This window comes from Nannospalax galili, unplaced genomic scaffold (assembly GCF_000622305.1).
Source record: "Nannospalax galili isolate Female #2095 unplaced genomic scaffold, S.galili_v1.0 scaffold367, whole genome shotgun sequence".
NCBI classification, from domain to species: domain Eukaryota; kingdom Metazoa; phylum Chordata; class Mammalia; order Rodentia; family Spalacidae; genus Nannospalax; species Nannospalax galili.
In genome coordinates this window covers 854,464-864,665 of record NW_008356465.1, presented here as the reverse complement: position 1 = coordinate 864,665, position 10,202 = coordinate 854,464, and positions in this window count along the sequence as shown.

Below are 10,202 nucleotides of genomic sequence, written 5' to 3'. Positions count from 1 at the left end.
TTCTATCATTTTGAATAATTTAAGTAGTATTGGTTGGAGGTCTTCTTTAACGCTGTAAATCCATCTGGGCCTGGGCATTTTTTAGTTGGGAGGCTTTGTATTACTATTTCGATTTCCTTATATGTTATGGGTCTGTTTAAACTGCTGATCTCTTCTTGATTTAACTTTGGTAGTTCCCATGACTTCAGATGTCCATCTATTTCTTTTAGACTTTCAGATTTAGTAGCTTATGGGTTTTAAAAATATTCCCTTATAATTGTCTGGATCTTTTGGGTGTCAGTTGTGATGTTTCCCCTTTCATCTCTGATTTTCTTGATTTGGATTTGCTCTTTCTTTCTTTTGGTTAACTAGGCTAAAGGTCTGTCTATCTTGTTTAGCTTTTCAAAGAACCATCTCGTAGATTCATTGATTCTTTGTACTGTTTTCTTTGTTTCTATTTCATTAATTTCTGCAATGATTTTTGTTATTTCTTCTCTTCTGCTGGGTTTGGTTTCATTTGTTCTTGCCTTTCCAGTGCCTTGAGTTGCAGTGTTAGGTTATTTATTTGGGCTCTTTCCAATTTTTTAATGTAGGCACTTAGAACTATAAACTTCCCCTTTAGGACTGCTTTTAATGTATCCCAGAGGTTTTACTGTGTTGTGTTGTATTGTCCTTTTTGTTGAATTCCAGAAATTCTTTTATTTCTTTCTTAATTTCCCCTTTGACCCACTCATTGTTTAGGAGTGTGTAGTTCAATCACTATGAGTTTGTGTAGTGACTAGGGCTTCATCCAGTGTTGATTTTGAGCTTTATTGCTTTGTGGTCTGATAGAATGCATGGAATTATTTCAATATTTTTGTATTTGTTGAGGTTTGTTTTGTGGCCCACTATACGGTCAATTTTTGAAAAAGTTTCATGGGGTGCTGAGTAGAAAGTGTATTCTTTGGTCTTTGGGTGGAATAATCGAAAGATGTCTGTTAGGTCCATTTGATGTATGGTATCATTTAATTCAGACATCTCTCTGTTTATTCTTTGTCCAGTTGACCTGTCTAATGGAGACAGTGGGGCATTGAATTCCCTGCCATTACTGAGTTGGGGTTGATCTGTGTCTTAAAGTCCTGTAGTGTTGTTTTTATGAATTTGGATGCACCAGAATTTGGTGCATATATGTTAAGGACTGTAATATCTTTTTGGTTAACTTTTCCTTTGATCAGAATGAAGTGACCCTTCTTATCTCTCCTGATTAGTTTTACTTTGAAGTCTATTTTGTCAGATATTAGAATTGCAACGCCTGCTTGTTTCTTAGTGCCATTTGCTTGGAATATTCTTTTCCATCCTTTTACCTTAAGGTAGTTTCAGTCCTTGAAGGTGAGATGGGTTTCTTGCAGACAGCAAAGAGATGGATTTTGTTTCTTAATCCATTCACTCAGCCTGTGTCTTTTGACTGGGGAGTTCAGACCATTGATATTTAAGGTCATTTTTGAAATATGTGTATTGGTTGCCATCATTTTGATTGCTGTTTGCATTCTTTGTCTAATTTTGTGATTCCTCAATTATACCCTTATTTATTTTCTTTTGTTGCCCCTGGAGTATAATTGTTTCCCTCTCTGCTCTCTGTATTGCTTCAAGTATTCTTTGGAGGGCTGTTTTTATGAACATGTATTCTTTCAGGCTATTCATGTCATGGAAGATTTTTCTTTCCCCCTCAACTATAATAGACATTATTGCTGGGCATTGTATTCTGGGATAGCATCTATTGTCATGTAAAACTGGAAATACCTTGGTCCAGGCTCTTCTGGCTTTCATAGTTTGCACTGATAAGTCAGCTGTAATTCTGATGGGCTTTCCTTTGTATGTGACTTGTTTTTCTTTTGCTGCTTTCAGTATTCTTTCTTTTGCTCTGTACATTTAGTGTTTTTACTGTGATATGTCATGTGGCATTTCTTTTCGGATCCTGTCTATTTGGTGTTCTATGTGCTTCCTGTGTTTCTTGGGGGATGTCTTTCCATAGTTTGGGGAAATTCTCTTGTACAATCCTATTTAAGATCTGGTCAACACCGTTAACCTGACATTCTTCTCCTTCCTCTAGTCCTATGACCTGTAGATTTGGTCTTTTCATGGTGTCCCACATCTCTTGCATATTCCATTCCTGTGTTTTTTTAAAGTTTCCATAATCTTTGCTTGAGTGGTCAAGATTTTCAAGTTTATCCTCCAGGTGTTGATATTCTGTTTTCAATTTCATTCATTCTACTGGTGAGGCTTTCCCCTGTTGATTCATGTTGGCTTATTGAGTTTTGCACTTCCTTCTTCATTTTTGTCTGAATTTTCTTCAATGTTTCTATCTCTCTTTGTGAATTCATTCAGAAGTTCATCCCTATCTTCTTTTAGCTCTTTGATTTGTTTGTGTGTTCCTTAAATTTGTTGAATTTCTTGATCATGTTTATGATTGTTCTTTTAAATTCAGTGTCCTGGGTTATCTCTAGGGGGTTATGTCTCTTGTAAAACTCTTTTATAGGACCGTTGGAGTTTGGTGGGGATATATTATTTTGGCTTTCCATTTTATTTTTCTTTCATTATGGTTTTTGCATGTGAATTTCTTTTGTTTTTTATAATTCTGATATGAGAATTAAGTTGAAGTATGCTTCTGTTTGTATTATCCGGGTGCCTAGATCTTTTCTTTATTGGTTATGTAAAGCTGGTTGGTACAGGGTTCAGGTTCTCTCAGGTTTAATTTGGAGGGAACTGATGGCTTCAGATCAGCTATTCAGGAGTACCCACAGAAGCCCAATTCAGGTTCCAATCAGGTACACTCAGCCTTCCTTCACCATGTGGAGGCAGGATCCAAGTGCTCTCAGGCAGTTCCCTGCATTGTCAACCCTATGCCAGAGGGAGGCCAGAACTTGGCACTTACTGGCGGTCTGCTGAGATCTGAGGCACTACACCGATTGAGGTTGGAACCCCCCCTCTCAGGCTGTCTGCTAGGATCTCAGCCTTAACCTACCAAAGCCAGATCTGCCCAGGGGTCTTGGGAGGGGCCTCACAAAATCCCAGGTATGACACAATTAGGGGAAGCTCACCACCATGTGGAGGCAGGATCCAGGGGCTCTCAGGCAGTTCCCTGGATTCTCAGGCCCTCAGCTAGATGGAGGCCAGAGCTCAGCACTCTAGTGGTCTGCTGAGATCCAAGCTAGGTTAATTTCAAGATGGAAAAGTTGTATTAAGGAATTTGCTCCATAAAGGACCTTGCAAACAGGGACCACAAATCCCTGCCAAGATCCAGAATGGGATCATCTGGGTCTCCTCTGCTGTTTGGACACAGGTATAGAAATTTCTGAGGCCTGGCCTGTCAGAAAGAACCAAGTAAGTGGGCATGCTGCTGGAAAAGATGCCAGGGGATACCTCAGCAGGGGACAGTGGGTGCTCAGCTCTACTTCGCCATTATGTTATTAATAGTAACACTAAAGACTCCTGTCTTTTAAAATTAAGTTCTCCCCTCCCCTATGCATCTTAAGCTCATATAGAAAGCCATTTAAAAAAAAAAAGTTTTTAAGCCTGTCTCAGTTTACTTTGGCAAATCTGTGACTCAGAGCAGAACTGGGCAGGTCACCAGACAGAACCAGTACAGCAAGGGTAAGACAAGCAACCCTTTCTGACAGCACTGATGAGGGGTGGGGGACAGCAGGGAACTGCAACAGGCAGTCCAGAGTTTGAACAGTTTTTGATCTCAGAAGGTCAGCCTGCATACGCACAGGCAGAGGGCAAGCTGACGTCGCTCTGGGTTTGAGCAAGTGCCTTCCAGGAAGCTGCTCTGTGATTTTGGCCAGTGACTGTGGACCATGATGCTGCTGGGGGTCAGGTTTCCTATCACAGGATTTGACAGTTCCTGATATTTACATAAATAGGGCTTCAAATATTGGCTAACAGTGCAATGAAAGAGAGTGGATTTCAATTCGATAATGTCTATGTGATAAAGAATTGGGCAGAAGGTGGTCTGTACATGGTGGCAGCCATGGGAAGTTGCTCTGCCTTTTTCTGGCATGCAGAATAAAGTTCCAAGACTGAGGAGAGAAACTGGCTAACATGCTTACATCACACCCCATGTAGCCTATAGCCACAAACCAAGCAAGAAATTACATTTTAATGTGAAAAAACCCCAATCATATCCCCTATTTGTCCCCTGTTATTTTTACAAAAACCTCTATGTTTTGATCAAAAAAGATAAAGCAGGTGCAACCCCAGGACAGGAAGACCGGCCAGGAGACATTCTACAGAAGTGCTTACTCTTGCTTTTAGAAACTCAAACCCAGCCAAACAAATATCTGACTGAAATGGCGGTCAAATAGAAAATTAGTCAACTTCAAGATTGCATACAAAATAAACCAACCCCCCTGCCCCCCACCAAAGACACTTTAAAAAACAAACTCATAAATACTGTGACTTACTAAAGCAACAAGGAAGTAATTTGCTTTACCTCCTCCAAACAACAACAACAAAATCAAAATAACATTCTAGCTACAGGAGAGCTCCCAAGAAGCTGGCAGTACAGACACAGCCCCTTGTAATAGAACCATCAGAGAACATGGTGCTTGCCTTGCAGCTTAAAGATTCCCAGGCTCTAGTATTCAGAACTCAGGGACAGCTTTCTGGTGGGGACTGGAATCCTGCACTGTTCCCTGGATCGTATACCAGCCAAGGTTCCTCCTCAGAGATTCCATGCCAGGCCATGACCTTTCTGTGGCTGGCCAAGGTGACACTCAGATGCTTCTCAATCATCCCCTGCTCTGCACAGAAAGACAAGTGGGTTGTCGTCTCAGTTCACAAACACAGCTGCTGCCAGTCAGGCCTAAAAGTGAAAGTTTGCTTCTGAGAACTGTTCCACCTACAGGAAGGGGTCCTGTGGTCTCCATGACCTCAGGCATCAATCTACCCAGAAGTAGCCCCAAAGAATTCTGTGTGTGTGTGTGTGTGTGTGTGTGTGTGTGTGTGTGTGTGGTTTCTGCATTCTGGCCTACCTTGGAGCATCTCAAGAGCAGGGGGCCCTGCATTTCTCAGATTTTATAGGTCAGAATACCCAAATTCATTCTGTTGAGCCCAGCTAGGGAAATTCCTGGTGGCTCCGGTTGATCTCCCTTCTAGGGGCAGGACCCCACTGGCCCTGGGCCAGCATGGCCTTGCTTCCCTATGCAGTTCAAAGCTCTGGGATCAGTTTTAGCCCTGAGAGCACCTGCCACGCATCAAAGGACACAGCTTGGCACAACCTACAAGCAGGGAGCCTCTGGACAAACTGGTTTTCTCAGCACAGCTCAGCAGCAAAAGCTTCTGCCAACACACATGAGAGAAAGACAGCATGCGTTTGTGGTGTGTGCACATAGTCATAGATACATGTTTATGTGCATACAGGTACACAATAGAGACCTATGGATGGATGAATGCCTGCCTTTCACTCTACTGTTAAGGATGTTCCAAGTACAGGAAGCGGCAGAAAGCAATCCCAACACTCACTGAAGTCTCATCATGCAAGCACGTTTGTTACCCCAGCAACCGGGACAGAATTTTCCCTCACCCCTGAAAGGCCACTCCGAAGCCACAGCTCCCTTCCCAGAGAATCATGAGGCTGAGTTCACAGTCACTGTTGATCTACTTCTCTCTGACATACACTACCCACATGTGCATTCCTCCACAGTGGGTGTAGTTGACTTTCTTCTCTTTTTTATGTCATAGAAGCTAACAAGCGCCCACGCCATGTAGACATAGGTATGATTGTACAGTGACAGACATATGCATGTGTGCACCTTTGAGTGTCTGCATAGACACCGTGACACATCCCAAAGAACACCAAAGCTCCTGCTTGATGACATCATTTCCCAGCACCTTGTCAGATCATTCCTGGGGCAAATGTGATGCACATGTAGATGAATACAGTCATTCAAATATGTGAAGCTGCCATGGGAACTGCAAGACTGAGCCCCAAGAACAATCCCTTAAAGAAATCCCAAGCTATCCCAAAGCCCAGGGACCCTGTGTACCTGCTGATCTCTTGCAGGTTTCTCCTGGGAACTCTGTGAAGCTATCTCCAGCTCTGACCAGCTTCTGACTTCTTAGAAATGAGGCAGCAGGAAGCTTCACATTGCAGGGGATCCAGTGTTCTGAGAGGTGGGCACTTAGCCATTTGTTAGAGCCAAGGGCCAAGTCTTCACAAATTGGGACACCAGTTGTTAGATTCAGCCATCATGAAAAAAAATCATAACATAAGCTTGCAATTAGATAGGCTGTACTGCAGTTCACAGTAGTAAACAGCTCATCTCTTCCTGTTGTGTTAATGTTTGTGCTCTTCCAGTGATCAGGGTCTGGTAGAAACACAACAGGATGATGGACATGCACACCCCTCTAATTACAGTGCCCTATGAGGTGATGGGTAACTCCAGAGCAGTCATGATGCAGCATTAATGCCACCTGTGAAATGGGGAAATGCTACCAGCTAGGCATTCTGTAACCATGCATAGACACTGTATGCATGCACACACCGCCCACACCAAATACCATTCACTACACACCACACACATACACACCACAAATATGTACTACGCATATCACATTACACACACTACACATACATACCATGCGCTGCATGCATGCACACATCACACACCATGCACTGCACAAGTACTTCACACCACATACATATACACCAAGAATGTGTAACATACATATCACATACTATATACACTACACACACATTCCACTCTTTGCATGCATGCACACATCACACACCATGCACTGCACAAGTACTTCACACCACATACATATACACCAAGAATGTGTAACATACATATAACATACTATATACACTACACACACATTCCACTCTTTGCATGCATTCACACATCACACACCATACACTGCACATGTACTGTACACCCCACACAAAAGTGCACCATACATATCACACACTACACACACATACCATGCACTACACAAGTACCACACCACACATGTATATCATGAATATATATCACACATAGTACATACTATGTACACTATACATATATACAACATGCTGCATGCACATACACATCCTACACCATGCACTGTACATGTACCACATCACACACATATAACATGAATGTATATCACACATAGTACATACTTTACACATATACCATGCATTACATATGCACACACACATCACACACATTCACTGTACATATATCACACTACATACTTATACTCATATGCCACACACAGCATATATTATACACACACATGCCACACATATACCTCACATAGGATGCTTATACACTATCCACACACTATGCACTACACATATATCACATACCACATACATATACACACAACTCAAACATGACAAACACATACATACACATACTACATCCATAAACATACACCACACAATAAAGTGCTCATGTATACATCTTAGACACAAACACATGCACACTCATAAGCACATACACATGTATATACCACCTACCACCACTACCACTGGCTCCTTCTCAAGTCCCCAGAGAGAAATGGAAGTCAGCACCATTCCAACTGGCCCCATACATCTGCCTCCCTGGAAGGGAGTGTAGGTCTGCAGCCTTCTCACACTGGGGAACCCATGGCATGCTCTGTTCTGTCTCAACCACACTCTTTCTAGAGGACCATCCAAGTTTCAGCCTCTGCCTGGCTCTGGGATGAAGGGAGAAAACTGTATGTCCCTCCTTACTCTCATCCTTGGGCTCCAGTGCCAGAGAACAACAGAAGATGTGTTTTGGTGTTTCTCTTGGTCCCTGAAAATTCTGTTTTATATACAATGAGATGACTAGAGGCCAGGGCCTTGACAGCTCAGGGTGGGGGCTGGCCACAGGAAAGATCCACCCTCACCTCCAGAGAGGGGATGGAGTTGGGTCACTGGGTGACCAGTGATGTCATAGGTCGTGGAACCTCCATGAAGACATCGGGGACCTCTTGGGGTGGTCGGCACATCCACAAATCACACACAGGCATGTACCCAGAGGTTATAGAAGCCCCTCATCTCCCTCACACCTCCCTGTGCACACCTCCCCCCAGGCTGGTCCTGAGTTGAATCTTTCATGATAAAATAAGTATAGTGCTGCCCTGAGTTCTAGCAATCTATCAGACTAGGGGGTGGGGGTTGCAAGAAGCCCCAAATTACAGCTGGTTAGAGACAGCCACAAGAGCCCTGGAGACAGATGGAACATAATGTAAGGACAGTCTCTGGGGAGTAGGTGATGGAAGAATTGAATCGTACATGTGACTGCTGATAGAAAATTGAGAGCTGTTGCTTGGGAACAATGTGTTAGTTACTATCTTGTTGCTGTGACAAAAACAGCTTAAGGAATGAAGGTTTACTTTGGCTCACAGTTAGAGGGTACAGTTCATCACGGTAGGGAAGGTATGGGTGGCAGGAACCGGAGGCAGTTGGTCACATGGCACCACAGCCGGGAAGCAGACATGCATATGCTGTTACTCAGCCTGCTTTCTGCATTTTAATCAGGACTTCAGCCGACAGTGTTGCCCACATTTGGGGTGGGTCTTTCCTCCTCAGTTAAATCCCTCTGGAAACACCCTTGCAGACTCACCTAGAGCTGTCTCCTGTGTGATTCCAAATCCAGCCTAGTCCCAATGAGCAGTAACCCATCACAAATGGGATCAGACAAGGACAAGAGTAGGGAATGTCCTGTGTTCCTCTGAATGCAGTCAGAAGTCAAGGCCACCATGTCTTTCTCTGCTTGTCTTTGGAAGGCAGTACCCTTTCCCCACCTGTCGCATGGCCTGAAGGCCCTAAACCACTCTCAGGCAAGAGTCTACAGTGGGACCCAGAAAGCTCTCGAAAGTTCCTGAGCTTCACGGGAAAGACAGACCTGGGCTTTCTCTGCCGAGCATTTCACCTGTGACCCACCTGCCACACCAGACTCCGGGTCTGGCTCTGGAGCCTCTTCTCCAAGGTGCATAGAGCCTGACTGACCATAGCAAGCCAGCCTGAGCACCGAGCACTCCTGCAGGGTCTTCTGGCAGCTGCCTCCCATAGTAGCAGTCAGGTCTTCCCAGGAAGTTCATCCCAGCCACAGGGTGGAGAGCAGGGAGGAGGCCAAGGTTAGAGGCAAAGGGCAAATTCTGCTACTCCACAGGGACAGCAAGAATGTTCAGGGACACACCAAAATAAAAGTGGAATGCTGGGACTAGAGGAGGGAGAAGGAGGGTACTGAGGCACACAGAACCTACTGCTACATGCTTGCACAGCTCCACACTCGTGACCATTCATTCACACACGGGCAGTTACCCACAATGGAAGTACCTACCTCACCCACACTTATAGTCACTTACCTTTCCTTTAATACAGGCGTGTATACCCACGCACATACACAGACAGTCACTTACCTGCACACTCACACAGGTATGCACACATATCCCCATAATCACAGTCACATACCTGCACATGCACAGACATATACACCCCCCACACACTCACACATGCACAGACATCCCACATACACTCACAGTCACATACCTGCACATTCACACATGCATGCACATACACATACTCACATATGCATACACACCCCACATATAGTCACATGCCTGTACACTCATACATGGATGCACACATACCCTATAGATACCTGCACATTTACACATGTATATTCATACCCACACTCATAGTCACATACCTCCACACTCACATATGGATGCATACTTATTCCCATAGTCACAGTCACATACCCATCTGCACATTCACACACACACACCCTCACACTCACACATGGATACATACCCCACATATACTCACAGTCACACACCTACACATTCACACATGTATGCACCCTCCCACACTCATACATGTATACACACCTTGAATATACTCACAGTCATATACCTGTATTCACATATGCATGCACAGACTCACACACGTATGCACACCCACATACAGATATATGTACACCCACATACAGTTATATACCTGTACACTCACATATGCATACACAGCCCCCACACACTCACATACCTGCACATTCACACATGCATGTACACATACCACCACAGCTGCAGTCACATATCTGCACACTAGCACATGCATATACACCCCACACACTCACACAATCACATACCTGCATGTTCATGCACGCATGCATACCCCCACATACACTCAGAGTCACATATCTGCACTCTGCACCCACACATCCATACATACTCCATAACAC